Genomic DNA, 17,367 nt, shown 5'->3' with positions numbered 1-17,367 from the left:
AGGAATTTTCCTGGGGCCTCACTGACTGTATTTTTAGGATTACAATCTCTCTTCCATTAAGATTGATAGTGTCATTAGCATAATTCAGTCAGTTGGCCCTGGAGCTTTCCTTTACAAAACCACAATTACTGATGTTGTTTTCATCCTTTCCTATGTCTTCTCAGAGACATCTATTTTGTGCCAAAGAGAAAGGTAATTTTTTTACCCCAGAGCAATTTGGATTTAGATCAAACTCTTCACAGTTTTGTCTCAGGACTCTGTATAGCATCGTATTAATCTGAGATGGAAAGAACAGATACAAAATCTGGACCCAGCCCACAGCTAAAGACAATGCATAATCATTTCAGACAACAGACTTGCCTATAGTTCTTACTGAGGTAGATTTCAATTGACCTTTTATTTAAAGAATCATCCCACAGTCCTCTGACATGCTGGAAACTGAGCTTGCATCTTCTTTCAATTTTTATCCCTATATTTCCGTCATTTCTTAACAAAGATAAAAGAAGAAATATAATGTTCATTTCAATACGGTATGCTGATTCTTATTGAAATAAGAACAGCAGTATAGTTTCCCCTAAAATGAAGATTTCATTTATTTTCTGAGGTGTTCTCTTTACTGCACCCAAGCAAGATCCTTGCTTGTGTCCCCAGTTCAAAATCTTGCTGCAGATACACCTTTGAGAAAAGGTATCTTAGGTGTTACAGAGAGATCACAACTTGAGACACATTGCTTTTCCATTAGCTATCATCTGAGAGGCAATGTGTGGTCCAGCAATCAAACATGCCCTTTTGGGTCATTAGAAACATAGGTCCTTTTTTCTACTCCACTATAGAACACTTTTAAGATTTTAGGGTGCAAATAAGCTAGAAATCTTTTATCCTTTACAGTACAGGACAGACAAAGGAATTTCTTCAATCTTTCTCTTGCGTTGCTGTGTATTCCTGATAAGATAAAACAGTAACATCAGTGAAGCTATTGGAAGAGCAAGTAGCCACATGTAGTTTACTAGGTGTTATTTAATGCTGAATCTCTCTAAGTCTATCCCATTTATAATACATATTGTTGTGAGCGTGTTAGAGATTCAATTAGTATTTGTTACTAATGTTTCCATGTCATCATTTCTTAATCTTATTGCTGAAACACAATCACTTATTAAAACCTTGCTCAGTCATTTGTCAGCTCTTTATGAACAATTTATAAATGGAACCTGACTGCAAACTGTCCTGCTCTCATGTCTGATAATGCTGCTCTAGATGGATTCCTCTGCTTTGCAGATTGACAATCTGTGGTTTGCTCACTAAAAATAGCCCCACTCCCACATTTTCCTTCTGCAGGGAAATATGACTATCTTCTCAAGAACAGAGCAGGGAAGGGAAGCCCAGAGGTGTTCTACATGGCAAACACAAGGTACAGATGGGCTCTTTGAGCTTTTCTTATCTAAGGGTGTTCTGGGATTAGGAGGGACCAATCCACTGTTTACGTGGCCATAACTTGAATCTAATTCTATCTTTCTCTTCTTTTGCATGCAACAGAAGTAAGATCACATTTCTGTGAAGCCTGGTGTATCCTTTCTTCCTCCTCAAAACTGTCCTCTTGCCATTTGAGAAAAAAGGATCTGTGTTGTGCACTTTCTATTTGAGACCTCAGAGACTGGCTGTGTCCAAGTTTCCTCTCCTATGAATTTGTTTGCAGCACAGTTTTGAACAGATCAAAATTCTGAGTCTTTTACCTAGGTAGTGTTCATAAATGAATGTTTTCCCCTCAGCCTGGGCAACACCATCAACAGCCATGACAATGGCCATTGTCAAAGGTTTCGAAGATCATGAGCAAATATTGCTCTTCCTTTAGGATGTAAAAATTGGTTGTGATAAAGAAACAGATCCAGTGCATCCCAATGTAGCCACACATAAGGTTATTACATGAGGATCTGAGTCATACCACCCTTATATTGGTGGTGAATGTAAGGTGCAAATGTTAATGTGGCATATGAGGCTAGAAGAATTACAGAAACAGGAATAGTCTAAGGAGAGAAAAGGTTAGAGTTGTCTATTAAGAGTGTTGCCAAAATAATATAGAGTGACTAAAAAATAAAAATTGATTAAAACCAGAAAGCGAGGAAGGCTAAGGATATAAGGCTGGGCTGTCACAGAAGCAGAGTGAAAAGTCTGTAGGGAACTGGCTGTTTAGGAACTCGGTCCTTTATAAATCATGCGTCCTAAAGGTGTGGAAAACTTCAATCAATATTTTTGAAGGTGAATGTGCGTCAGGTACTTGTGGTGTGACTGTCACATAGTTTGGGGCATACACTAGTAGGAACCCATTTGGGTTTCCATTTACCTCTTTTCTCAGGGAAGTTAGTTTGCATGGATGAAGTTAGTGAAGAGACGTGAACCGATACAATTTGTATTACATGTGAATTTGTATTACATGTATATATATCTCCATATATACAGTGTATGTATGAATACAAATGCAAATATGAATATAAATGTATAGATAAATATATGTATAAGTATGTTGCCTTTTTTTTTCTAGCCAAATTGCTAATAAAAACATAGCTTCTGTTAAAGGTCTAGAATCATGTTCTCAATTATTTTGGATGTCAAGTACATTTAATTAAACTCATGCTTAAAGCCAGAAATGCATATAGACCAGAACAGGGAGGGAGGTAATGGGAGAAGCTGCAAAATTACTTGGCTTCTCCAAGAAGCCATTACTTGGCTTAAGAGACCTGAAAAATGATAGGATTTAATCAAGTCTTAATTGTCTTGAATTTGAGGGTTATAAAGGATGGTGAAGGCCTCTGTACAGATTGGAAAAGTGAAGTCGAATGTTTTATCTATCTATCATTAAAAGAGAAGAGACTAGAGTTGATTGCTAGGAATTATAGAAGTCCTGGCAGTCAATATTGCTTTCATTCCAAACTTATATTGATGTCTTGACTTCTGGGATGTTGGGGTCATTGCAATTGGGTTTTTTGGCTAAGCAAAAGCAAAATCATATAATGATCAGCATGTGGATGAAAAATGAAGTTAAAAATGGCAACAGTGAGGAGACAAAAAGGGAGAGAGAGTGTGGCAGATGGAATTCAGTAAGGAGATCGTGAAATAAAATAATGAAAAGAGGGAATGCACCCCCAGCAAGCTAAATTTCCTCTGAAATGTCAGCATCTTTATTAGACTTCAGTGTACAAAAAAAGAAGCTGAGTTCAGCCAGAAAGCTGTCGGCAACAGTTTTTCTTAAAACACAAGACTTTTTAAAGCTAGAGGAAGAATCAGATTGACATTCTGCTTGTCCCTATGTAAGAAGTACCAACAGTTTCTATGGCAGAATATGGGACAGGCAGGTACAGCAAGGGGATTTTTCCCATCAAGTTAATTTCTGACCAAAAAAAGATTTTCTGGGCTATCTTAACACTTCTCAATTTTGATAATTGCTCACTTTGATTACAAAATTTCTAAATCTAACACATAATATACAACCTATAATTCTTTATTTTCTTCTCTCCTTTTTAAATAGAAATAAGCATGAAAGGCAAATATGATGTTTCTTGCCCAAACTGCACACTGTGCCTCCATATAACTCCCTGGGAAGCAGAGGTCATGGAGAATCCTGCCCCTGCCACCACCTTGGAGTTGTCCACTCGACTCCACTCCATAGGTAGTTGCTACTCTCAGTGTCTGCCTGCTTCTCCTTATTTTTCTCCCATGGCTAGAACAAGCTTGTACCCCGAGAATATACACTAGTGATTTCCCCTAAAAGCAAGCTTTTCTGCCTGGTTTAAAAAAACATTTCTATCTAGTCTGATAATACAAATGAGTTTTCAGTTTTCTGACTGAATGTTGCCCTAAATCCATGGGTGCTGCCACTTCACAGACAGGAATGAAGAGGGGTGAGTTTATTCAACTTCAGTGTCCAGATTATGAAAGATCTGGAAAGGTCTCCAGCTGTTTTTTGATGGCATACTTCACTTGTAAATTCTCCATGATGACAGTTTGCATGTATAGAACCCCTACCACCAACATTACCTCTTGATTGTTTAATACAAATCCTTTGAAAGCTGATCTGATAAGAAATAAAGGGGGAAACTATATTTCCTGAATCCCTAAAGTGGACTGTGATGGTGGCAAATGCCCAGATACTGTGGGCATTTTTTTAGCTCACAGAAAGGATTTTCTCTCCTATAAGCTGATAGAGGAGGATTTTATCCTTTTCTTCTCTTTGGATGAATGTTGGTGGATTTTTAGAATGATGAGAAATTAATTTAAATACAAAGGGATGGACTTATCAGCCTGGGAGTCTCAGAGCATCTGGAAATGCAAAAGTTGAAGCCTTTTAAACACCAGCCATCGTAGACTACCAAAAAATATGGGAAAAATTCTCTTGCTAACCTGGACTGCTACTTCATATAGCTGCATCATGCAGAGGGAAAAGAATCTGTATTCCCATGCTGTTCTTGTGTAATATAAATCTATTATTTCTGTAGTGAGTACCCTGACCACTTTAAGTTAAACATTTGAGGTGATGAGCCCTCAGAAAGATGAGAGGAGAGAGAGCTAGAGACTTGTCACCTTTCATAGCAGAGTTTCAAACCATAGACTACACTTTGAATGTAGGGCATTGAAGTTCCCATAGAGGCCAGAAGACTTTCTTAGAATTCCTTAGAATTTTTGTGCTAGGTTTAGCAAGTAGAATATAGAGGGAGGTGCAGAATGGAGAGGAGAGAATTTTTTTTAAAGTGTTAAATGACTGCCTTATCCATTTTCTTCTCTAGCACACAGCCATTTGCCTTAATGCTTCTTTAACAGATGCTGTTACAGAACAGCAGTAACAGTCTCACTGAAGCCCAACAAATCTGTAACCCCTCTGTTTGCACGGAGAAAACCCCCTGCCCTGACCAGCAGGATGGAGAGAGCAGTACAGTTCTGTCTGCAACAGCATCACAAATGTGGAGCACTGAGATCTCTATCCCAAGGCTGACCCGTAGCAGAGAGAACTGGAAATTGTAAGATGCATCAGCAGATGGTTACTTAGAAACTTTAAAATAATTTATGTTTACTTTTTCCCATTTCCTAGGTAATACTCCATTTCACAAGTGGTCTTAGTTCCTTTCCTTGTAAGGATATATGTCTATGATTTAGCCAAAATGACTTGACTCCACTCCGTATTCAAACTATTCAAACCAAAGGCACCTCCAGCTCAGGATCCTGAGCCAGTCAGTGGTCAAAAGTGGAACCTGAAGGAAAGTTTATTGTGACTAAGTTTAGTTATTGTGACATAATATCTTCCTTTCATGTTATCATTAGTTGGGCAACAGCAAACAAACATTTGCACTTATTATAGTAAAGATAAATTCTTAAAAGTATAAGCAACCTCCACGAAACTACTGCATTTTACAAGGCCCTGGAGATACGTTAAGGTATTTGCTGTCAGCTGATGGGTGGTAACTTGCTGTGCTGTTATAAAATGAACATCAGGGCTGCAGTTAGGTACCACTTTAAATACTGATGCTCAAGACTGGAACTGAAATACAATATTATGGAATAAAAGTCTTCCCCCAACCTATTCACTTTTTATTACAGCAGCTGCAATAGCACAGCTGGGACCAGAATAGCAGCCAGATGAAGATGAAAAATGGTTTACTGGAAGAGTCCCATTACCTGCAGTTGTCAGGAAGTGGTGACTGCATTCATGGATCTTCTACCACAGAAAGGCTTTCTTAATCTACTACCCGAAGGAGTACTAAACTATCTGAAATTCTGGGGAGACCCTGAGTTCAGGATGTTTCAGATTCAAAATTTTGCTTTGGTGGAGGACAAAGACACATAATTCATAAATAATTTTCATTTCAGGAACCAATGATCACAAAACACTGAAATAACTAGATAGCCTGGCTTTGTTTTCTATCCTTAGTTTTATTTATATTGCTAGTTAATGCATTGGTAGCTGCTTTTTTTTGTAATTTTTTTGTGCAATGAAATCCTCTCAGGTGGACAGAAACCCCTGTGCTCATGCCAAACATTCTTCTGCATGATGGACTTTGGACAGATTTCAGTCTGAATGAAAACTTGCAGGGAGCTGATTGTGAGTTTATGTCCCAACAGATTTCTAAACCAGGGAATTGAAAACAGACCTCCCACTGCCTTTATTTCTGCCTAGTGCCTTTCTGAATATGTTGCAGTTTCTTTAAATATGTTTGCCAATATACATTCATCTAGAAATCTTGGCTTGCTGAAGCAACTTTTAACAATTCATAACAGCTAAGTGGCCATGGGGTGAGTGAGAGAGATCAAGCTGCCTTTCAACTACATACATAGAGAGGAGAAATAATATTGCCAAGCAGGGATGTCCTTTCTTGTTTTCAAGAATTGTCTGCTACAGCGTTTGTAGATCTATTGGGCCAGATTCTGATTTTTCTTTGAACAGCAAAGGAAGAAAAGTGAGAAATATCATAAAATGGTGATGTGCACAGTTTACTTGGAAGTATTTATTGTATTATTTCCTCCACTGTAGGTAGCAAGTTAATTTAGCCTTCAAGCTTTTAATAGGCTTTAGGAAACTGGACACTGAAACCGAGTGGAACATCAGGGGAGCTGTTTTTCTAAATGCCTTGCTGTTTGTCTGGGCCAGAACCAGTAGAATGGTTGCTTTGGAATAAGCAAGAGCAGCACATTAGCTGAAGCAAAAGAGAACTCTATGTGGGCCATCCCAATGCTGAAATATGTAGTTTAAGGTCAGTTCAAATATCCCCTCTGCAGAATAAGGGCCTGCAGTAAGATCCCTCTTGAACATTTGTGTGGTTTAACACCATAATGGACTACTACAACTCCTGTATGTAAAATAGGCATTTTGATTTTATGTGGAAAACTCTGCTGATTCTAGTTCTTGTGACTGTTGAAGTTTCTAGGCACTTAGTTTCGACTGGGAGACTTCTAGCCCTGAAAAAGCTGCTCTCTTTCCTCTGTCAATTGATCTACCTGCTAACCACCCCCAACCATAAAAATCAGTAGTTTAATCCTAGTCTAAACTTCTGTTAGCTGGATCTACCAATTGGATCTCATTGGGCTTTACTGCAACAGATGATTCTCTTCCAGTTTCTGTGGGTACCAGAGCACCGCCTCCATGCATCTGTGAAGGACTTTATGTCACATCACAGTTATGCTGCTCATAAGGTTAAGGGCTTAGTTATAGACAGGCTGATGCTGCATGAGGAAGATGACAACACAGTCCTACTTTATGAATACCCCAACCAAAAACTTCTCTCATTTTGTCTAACAAGGAAACAAAATCCCCAGTATAGTCTACTCTCCAGTGCAGCTCTAGGATAATCAGACTAGAACCCAATTTTTTCAAAGTTACTTTTGCTGCACTTTGCACTTCCATAGTAAAAATCAAAGCAAATGTATATAACATTATTTGTATTATGATCCTTGTCCTCAAGAGGTCATTCTTTCTATGACTTGTCCTCACAGTATGTGGTGGTCTGTGTGTGCAAAGCTCCTCTGCCTCATTGATGTACTTAAAGGCCTACAGTGCTAAAGGAGGCCTTTTCTAGCTAATGCAGAAACGTTCTGCTGGCTTTGGTTCTACTCAAATATTTAGAGTGGAGAAGGCATTTACTTCAAAGTTTTATTCAGGAAAAAGGAAAAAAAAAATCACTTGGCCAGGACCATAATTTGCTGGACAGTGCAATAGTAGAGAAGTCTTAATATCCACAGGTCCCAGAAACAGTGGCACCTTCATTGCTCTGATGCTGTATTAAGTCTCCTGAGTGGCATTTTACAAGTGCCAGTCCAGCAGATGAGTAGGATTTTTTCATTTGTTACATACAGTTATAAGCACAATGGATGTACTTGCTTTTACACATAAGCTCTATCCCGAAGAACTGCTCTGGTAAAAAAGAAAGAAACAACTGCCAAGAAAGCCATTACTGTAATGTACTAAATGCACTTTTCTGAATCAACTGAAGTTGCAGAAAGTCCCATGTCTCTACCAACAAAAGGTCTGAAAGACAGTTACATCTGGCAAATCAAACCACTGAGGGAGCTCACTTGATTCAAGGAATCATCATCATGGCTATGCTTCGCGAACAAAGATTTGGGTCAAGGAATCAAAGCTTCTGATAAATACATAATATATAGTGTTCAGTTCTAGCAGATACTTGAAATATTCCCCTCATTGTTCAGTCTTGATAGATATATGAGGCACTCTGCTTCAACTTTGCCAAAAAAATTAAAAATTAAAAAAGCTAATACAGACTCCCCACAGATTCTGAAATTACCTTTTATTTAAGAAAATGTTTTCCATGTTTGGCTCAAACACCCCCTAGCTTTCACAGCAGCTTCACAGCTCTGGGTGGGAGGCTACTACACTGGTCTTTCCATGAATTTTGTCACTGAATGCATGGAAATGTGAAAAATCTGGCTGGAATTGCCACACAAAACTTTAGGCCTGGGAAGTTTTGAGTGATATTCTTAATCACAAACTTAAGTTGCTTTCAGTGAAAATATCCACTTTTATTCAAATTAAATTTGAATTTATAAAACTGTGGCATGGTGTTCAGGAAAGCAAATTTCAGTGTCGTTACAGGTTTTATATTTTAATATACTTACCTTTATTCTGAGCTTGACATAAAGCTGGGCCTCCTCTGGCAGATGGATCCATGCATCTACAGAGCTCTGTAAAAGTTCCTCTACTCACTTGATATCACAGCTTTCTTCTACATTTAAAAGAAGATGTCAAAATTGAGATTCTGCCTTCAAGCCAAATTCCTACCTGGTGAATTGAATATGTAAGTCTAGATCTGCACTTCATGATCTCATCATCTAAATCTATTTCCTAATTTAAAACACGAACTTTACCATGTCACAATCTACACATTGGCAGAAAATGATGAGTGGTTTTGTAGTTAATTACCTGTCAACTCTTTTAAAAGGGAAATGGAGGATCCATGTTTAAAATGTATTAAATGATTTGGTCACCTCTGTTAATTGGGTCTCTCAACTGGAAAATCTTTCATCCTATGGTGCAAACTCCCTTTTAAACCAAACCACCTGTACCATTTGTTTTGCTGACAAGAGGAAAGGGCTCATCTTTCATGACAACTTGCTGCTGTGGTAGCCATTTTCAGCAGGACACTCCCATTTTTCTTGAGACGTTTCTCTTCTATCTTTAGCAGTGCAGCCAAGGCCCAAGACCATTTACCTTGTTGAGCTGCTTACCTTCTTGGTGGAAGAAAATCAGTAATCTAACAACCCTGGAGATTTTTATCTCTGACTTTGCTGAGTCCTTGGTTGCTAAATGGAGAGTTATGAAAAATATCTACCTACTGGCACCATGCAATTCACCATGCTCTTCAAGTCAGACCCTTTCCAAGGGAAAGGGAGGGAGAGGCTATGCAATCATAGAAGAGAAAACACTGGAACACTGTGAAACACGTATATCAGGACTGATGCAGCTATTCTTATTAGAATACATCAGAATGACAATCCTATGCAGGCAATAAAACCATTTTATTTTCCCATATCATGATAATGGAATATTATCAGAGAACTGAACTTGTAACTGTAAGATAAGAGACACATGCTTACATGAGTCGAAGTAATACATGAATGTTCACAAGCTGTTCCTGTTCATGGCTGTTCATAGCTCATTTTTAAGTCACTAGAAAATAGGAAGAGAGGGTGAAGTATGTCGGTGTAGATCACACATGAGTTTGCACCTTCTACCTATCCTTTCTTTTAACTCCCAATCTCTACCTTGTGACTAAATTCATCCTCCCCTTTGCTTTTGGATCATCTTTGATACATTTTTTGAAACCACCCCCTAGAGTCACTCAGATCCTTTACTTACCTGTAGTCCAGTCTCCGATGTAGTGCATTTGCTCTTCAATCCTGCAAGAGGTTCAGGTTGGTTCAGACTTAGAGGCAGCAATTCAAGCTGTTCCCTCCCCGACTTCGTGGCTGTGGAACTGTAAGAAATTTTTTACTTAATGCGCTCTGGGATTAGGTTAGTCCAGGGTAGGTTCAGAGTACTGAAGTCAACTTGATCTCTGTGAGAATCCATTAGTATTGCTCTGTCAAGGGAAGAATATTTAACTGTCAAAACAGATAGTTAACTAGATGAGTAAATAAAATACTAGGGGATGTGCATTGTCAAGACTTTTAGAAAGACAAATATGACTAGAGGAAATAAAGAAAAGAAGGCCCCTCTGTTTCAGAGGGCCTTGACAGATCTCTGCAAAGGATGGGGGAACAGTGTCTGGTGTCTCACACAGCAGACTGACCTTCTTACTCTTTCACTTCTTCCCTAAATTCCTTCCATCATAGAACCAAATAAGTTTCCAATCATTAAGATTGGAAAAAAAATCTAAAATCATCAAATGCTACTGTTAATGTAGCACCACCATGTAGCACTAAACCGTGTTCCCAAGTGCCACATCCACATGCCTTTTGAACACTTCCAGGGATGGTGATTCCACCATTCCCCGGGCAGCCTGCTCTGAATCCTAAGCACCCTTTTAGTGAAGAATTTTTTCCTAATATCCTAATCTAAATCTCCCCTGGTGCAATGTGAGGCTGTTTCCTCTTGTTACCTGGGAAAAGGAACTGATCTCCACCTCACTACAACCTCCCTTCAGGTAGTTGTAGAGAGCAGTAAGGTCTCATCTGAGCCTCCTTTTCTGCAGGCCAAACAACCCCAGCTCCCTCAGCTGCTCCTCGTGAGACTTGTGCACCAGACCCTCACACAGACATGTTCAGTGCATGCATGCACCTGTCTATCTGACCCGGAAAAGGCGTCTCTGGAACATAAAAAATGGTTGCAAAGATATTCCATTCCAACCTTTCTTCTGCATCTGCAGGCAATCAGCATTCAGGGGAGCCACGTCCGCTTCTGCCAGACCTGACCTGTTTAATTTACGCAGCTATGAAGATCTAATGAGACATTTCAGAAAGTCATTAGTACCATAGGGTATTCCTGTTGTCACAAGGCATTTTGATTTGCTAACATGATGCTGGAGTTCAGATTACAGTCCTGTGCACCCCATTAACATCTGAATGGGATAAGAGAGCTGGGTTCAGGTGGTCACCAGGGGCTTCCTGTCCTGGCTCTGACTCTTCTGTCCTAGTTAATCACTACAGACAGTCTTGAAACCCAAGAGCATGTTTGCAGTTCTCTAATAACTTACGCTGAGTTTGAAACTGGTTAAAAAGAAATTCAAGTTTAAAAAAACAAACAAACAAACAAAACAACAGCAGCACTGCGTAGAAGTTGAGTTTCAGTACTTGGACTCTGATGTTTTCTCTTTTCCATCATAGACTTTCCATCTATTTTCTTCTGCTTTTTGCATTCACAACTAATCTCCAACACACATCCCATCCCATCCCATTCTGTCTTCTATTATGGCAGCCTCCATGGATAACACAGGCATCCCAACTTGTTTTCTTTAGTCTAACTCAGATTTTTGTCCTCTTGTGAGCAAACAACCTTGAAAGTAACTATGAAAGCTAGGAAAGGAGATGGAAAAATGGCTTCGGTAAGGCGTGTTTTGGGAGAGCAGTGGCAGTTCGGGATCAGATTAAGCTAAGAATTTCAGTCTGATTCTAGCTTCTTTCCTCTACAAGCTGCCTCTTGGGAAGCAGTCTCATTTCATCAGATACGCAGAAATTTGGCACACGAAACTTAATTATCAAGCCACATAATATATAATACTCAGAAACAGTCATGAATGTAAATGTAACATACATGTTAGTATACAGTTGTGTGACAGCTGCTACACTGTCATGGAGGCGATGTCATGACAGACAAACCAAACACCCAGGTGCCAAAGATCTCATGGCAGAGGGCTTCAGAGACAGGTGTATTTGGGGAAGGTGCCCTCTAACAGTGTATTCAGCCTATAATAACAAAATATCAAAGTCTTTTTTTCAAGAAACCTTCCAAAAGATTTGAGAAGCTGGCAGTTGGAATCCCAGAGGAAAGATCAGCGTCAGATCAAAGGTTTGATGGGAGAAAGAAAAACAAAAGGGCCCATTTGAGGCAGTTGTTCGAAGGACAGGCCTGATGTGTGGACAAAGGGCCTGATTTGAACAAAGTACCACTGATGAAACTTCCCTTCCTGGAGTGCAAAGTGCTGCCTTGCATTGTGCACTTCGTGGTCTCACTTTTTTCCCTTGAGACTTGCTGGGAATGAGGCAACCTTCAGATCTGACATCAAGACAGACAGAGATATGTTAGGATTGCTTTATTACAGCTGCTCATGATATTGAGATGCAGCTCACACTATCTTTCTAGTTACTGATGCCATTGTCACACATTAAACTTTGCAACTCATGTATGTGTGTTACCAACACACATAAATGTATGATGTGCGATATAAAAGACAGAAAACTGTTGAATTTTGTTTTTTTTTTTTATTCTAGTATAGAAAAGAGTTAGGAGAGAGGGAGTGATACCCATAAAATGAAAATTCTGAATATAATTTTTTTTATTTCAGTTGGATTTATTTACCTTCCTTCCCCACTCTTCACCAAATTTGAACAGCCAAAGTAGTACAGCATATAGTAGATCTATTGTAGAGAAAAATCTTTATATATATACATCCTTTAAGTTTTTCAACAAAACAAAAATATATGTCTCCTTTTGGATTGATCTGTTCAGTTTCAGAACATGCTCTGACATAGAACAGTCATTCTTGTGTCTGAAAGACTGAATGTCAGAAATCAACAAAATAATAAAAAATAAAAACACTATGGTTTTTACCTCTCTAAAGATCATGACCTCTGCCATTCTTCTAAGCAAGGTAAGACCTGTGGAGGACCACAGAATTTAGCTTAAGTCTGCTCTTTTCCCAAAGACACACATGCAGAATACACACTGGTATTTCTTTTATCCTACTGAGTGCTTCCTATGTTCTACTGTGCTAAGACATTTCCTTGACCAATGTCTGATGAGATGATTTAAATGGGCGAGAAGTTATCATAACACCAAAGTTCTTACCTTCTTAGTTATGTTTACTGTCACACTGATGGCTCACTCAAAGAGAGAGCTATCTGGAAGCTGAGTTTTAAGGAGACATTGGGCAGTTTCTGCTTTAATTGAGCCATTAAGAATTTTTGTAAGTGTTTAAGCACCAGGAATTTGAATGCTTAATTCAGCATGCACACTGGCTTGCTTTGTACTTCTCTTGTTCTGAAGTGAAACAGATTGGGAAGGGGGAGACAGCTGTGAGAACATCCTGTAGAGTCAAACTGAGCCAGTCCCTAATTTACATTGTGGCCTCAGAGATGAATTAATTAGACTTTTCTGGCTTGAAATTGGCAATAACCTCCTGGACCCATGCTGGGCATACACACCATGTTTGGAGCGGAACTGGCACTGTGGAGCAGGTATTGATTTGATGGCTTAAGGAGATTATCTATAAACTCCTGAAAATGAAGGGAACTGGGGGAGTACTGGCTGTTGTTAACTTCTCTGTTGGGAAGTGCTGAAGTGACCTTTGTACCTTTGGGACTGTAGTATATCAGCTGCATTGGTAAAGCAAGTGATGAAGTTGTAGCTTTCTCCATCCTTAAAGTGCAGGTCCCAGTGGATAATGTGCAAAACTGAGTGGGAGGCGGAAGCTATATCCCTTTACCTGACTAAGAACAAACCAGGACAAATTCCTGTATATGTGCACATGCATGTGTGTGTGCATGTACAGAAAGAATGTGTGGTATTTAAGTGGGTGTAAAAACCTACTGTCTTCTTTCCTACCAAAATATAAGAGCACACAGCTATACTTCTTTTGGTATAAAGTTTTCTGTTTTCATGATAATCAAAATTTCATTTCTGACAAAGTGAAGAGGAAAAAAATGGCTAAAAGTCTAGCTTTCCTTTTACAGTGTGTTGCTTAGAAGCAATAGGAAGTTTGCTTAATAGAACCTTTTTTCCTCCCATGAAGTCTTTGATCTGGAAGGGTAGCAGCAAAGATAAAGCAAAAAGCACTCCATCAATAGTAAGGGGTGCAAAAGTGATAGCTTCTCCTTAGAAGTTAACACTTACTCATTATGAAATTTAAAAATTCCCTCCACTTTTTTTTCTTCACTGTTTTCTGGGCAAGTTCAAAAATTAAAAGGCGTCTGCTGAAATATCATCTAGCTTCTATTTTTGGTAGAATATAAGGAAACTGGATGTAATTCTATTATGAAGGAGGACTGCAACTGATACATTGGTGACACCTTAATCGTGATTGACTTCCCGTAAGAACAGGTTTATGTTATCTTCTGATTATATTTTTTTTCTTTTGCCTCCTAATTTCCCCTTGAAGTTCCAGTCGAATTAGAAAACCAATGTTTCAGGTTTGAACAAGAAAAAAAAATCATCTAATGACAGTATTTGTTTATTTTCATTTACTTTAGAATTCTGGGTTTCAAATCAGCAGAAGGACTTGGGTTTTCAGGCCACTTCCCATTACTAGAATCAGACAAGCTTGCAGTGAAAATGCAGACTGGGCAACAATTGATTTCTGCTAATGGTCACTATACTAATGAACAGTGTCTGATTTTATCCTACCTATTCATGTCAAATTGAATCACCACTCCTCCTAATACCCTTGGGAAAAGATGTTTCTTCATCTTCCTCTTCAGCGAATTAATGCAGGCTCTGACAAAACTGCTGCTATGGCACAGGAACGATGCACCCATGTGCCATCTCTGCAGACTTGGGGATTTCTCTTACATCCCCAAGTTCTGTTCAAGTTTCTCCTTATTTTTAAACACATAGCTTAAAACTACTCAGCTTTCTTCCTAATGTTTATTCCCTGGCAACTGCTGGGTATTCATCAGCAGTTTTAATGCAGAAGATTGGCTAAAACCAATGAGCTCAGTGATGGATAACAGAAGCAACTGGTTGTTCTGGCAAGTCCATCCAAGCAGCTCTATTAGCAACTGTAGAGATTGCCGACTCCAATTTTTATACAACAAAAGACCTTGTAAACAGAGCCAGGTGAGTGGGTGGTGTTGTGACAGGGGAAGTGTTAAAGGGGAAGGGACTTGGGTAATAGGAGCACTGAGTGCTGGCTGCTGGACTTTCAAGACCTTCATGAGTGTCAACTACCACTGTGGGAGGACAACATTACGAGTTGCAACTAGCTCATTGGGTTATCTTAGGTGTTTGGGGGATCACTGAGCTTTTCAAGTATAATACTATTGCTTGTCAGAGAGCAGCCACCAAAGCAACATGAAATGAAGAGAATATTTCCTCCTGAAACTTTTCAGAAGTTGTGAATATTTATTACAATCAGTAGTCACAGGAGCAGACCTCTCTTCTTTGAAAACTGCTTTGAGACATCTGGAACTTGTAAACAGGTGAATGGGTGATTCTTTTCTGTAAACTGCTTACTGTTTGAGCTCTAAGCACAGTTCTGCAAAGCTTTTGAATCTAAATCTGCATAGTATACAATAATTTCCATCAACATACAACACTTTGTATAATTGTTAAGAAAAGAGCGTTCTGCTGTTATAAGGCAAGGTGAGCATTCAGATCTTGCCTCAGTTTTGCACATATTTATTGTACCTGAAAATATTTTTTCTTATCCTTTCTCCTCTGTATTCAGACAGTAAGCTTTCTGGGAAAGAGACTGACTCTTTTTCATTATGTTTGTCAACAAAACCTTTCTGAGTTTTAGTTTGGATTTACAGATGGTGCTACACTGCAGATGACTTAAAGATTTGTTCTGTATTTCTCTAACCCCATCCAGTTAAAAGATAGTGTTCTTGGATGAAGACTTGGCCATCTGCATCACTAGATTAGGCTGCTGCTGAACACCTACCTGGGAATATAAGAGGCAGCCCACTCAGAAACTTTCCTTTATGCTGCCCATGACAGCCTTTCTCATTCATCCTGCAATTAAATGTGTATTACATTGATAGTGCCAGGATTTCACCCCTGCTGCTTAGCCTACTAAGCCAGATATGCATGGAAGTAGCAGTTATGTATTAAGATAATATCTGTTTTCTTTAACAAGAAAATTATCCCATTGATGAAGTCTGAGTATGAAATACCACCTGCTAAACAGAACAGATTAGGCATGGAAGGCCATTCATTATCGTCAAGGCTCCCAGTGTTTGTTTATGCATAAAGAAACTCTAGACTTTGTGGCTTTTATGTTTCTATACCCATTAAATTTTATTTTTTTTAATAATCAAGTTACAGCTGTTCCAAACAGCTCTCCCTTGTGGGCACTCCAAGGTTGTTTGTCTGTATTCCCATTTACTCTACATAAATACTTGCTCTAAATGATCTGACATGAAAATGTGATTCATATTTTGAGCTACATGAATTGATGGGTTTCCTTATATGCAAATGTGGCAGGTTAATGAGGCAGGGTTTTAAGGGACAGGAGTGCTAGAATCTTTGATAGGATAAAGTGGCCAACAGACTGATTCAGACTACTGTGGTTAATTCACAGTATTTGAAAACAAGGAACAAAACAAAGCAAAATAAAAACCCCCTCCCCCCAAAAAAAGTTTTACTAAGCAAGGGCATACACTCTGTGATGTTATACACTTGCTTTATTATACACTTGCTTGGTCAAATACAAGGTGATTGTTTTACAAAGCCAGATTAATATTAAAGACTAATAAGAGAATGTAGTAAATTATACAAAAAGTTCTTTTTTTTTTTTTTTTTTTTTTTTGCTAACATTTGCACTCAAAAAGGATCTTAATGTGATTCTTTATTATGAATAAAGCTCAAATCTACTAGTGTAAATCTCAAGGCCATTTTTTTTGTCTGGTTCTCCTTTAGGTAAATCTCAGCATCTTGTTTTGAATACATTGTAATTAGGGGATTTTATTAAAGGCCACATAATAGTGTTTAGATGTTCATTTAATCGACTAGCATTTCTTTGTTTTGAGGAACAGATTTTTTCTCAAGAAAGAACTTTCTCCAATAAGCAATCAAAGACACATCTTAACCGGCTTCCTGTTGCCATTTTGTTGCTATACCAATCACCTATCTGCCTTCAAGTGTTGTTCAGTGTCCAGAGAGAATTTTGGCACAAACTTGATCCAAAGTCAGCAGGAGGTGCCACTGGTACACTTAGGTCAATATTATGGATCATTCATCACCACCTGGATTCTAATTTTCAGCTGTACTGAATGTGTCTAAAGCCATTCAGACTGTAATTTTTCTCTGGAAAGTGAATATTTTAAAATTATCGAGCCAGTTTCCTGCCCAGATGTTCAACAAGGCTTCCAGAAGCATAAAGCTGACCAGCAGATTTCAGGCTAAGAGACTGGGGCGATCTACTAGTTGAGCAAATCTTAAGATCATGTAGAAGCCTGTAAAATTTCCAGTAAAGAAAATAGAGCAAATATTCCTTT

This window comes from Manacus vitellinus, unplaced genomic scaffold (assembly GCF_001715985.3).
Source record: "Manacus vitellinus isolate BGI_N305 unplaced genomic scaffold, ASM171598v3 scaffold_15_pilon, whole genome shotgun sequence".
Classification (NCBI taxonomy): Eukaryota; Metazoa; Chordata; class Aves; order Passeriformes; family Pipridae; genus Manacus; species Manacus vitellinus.
The sequence above is the reverse complement of the archived record's forward strand: the minus strand, read 5'-3'. Positions refer to the sequence as shown.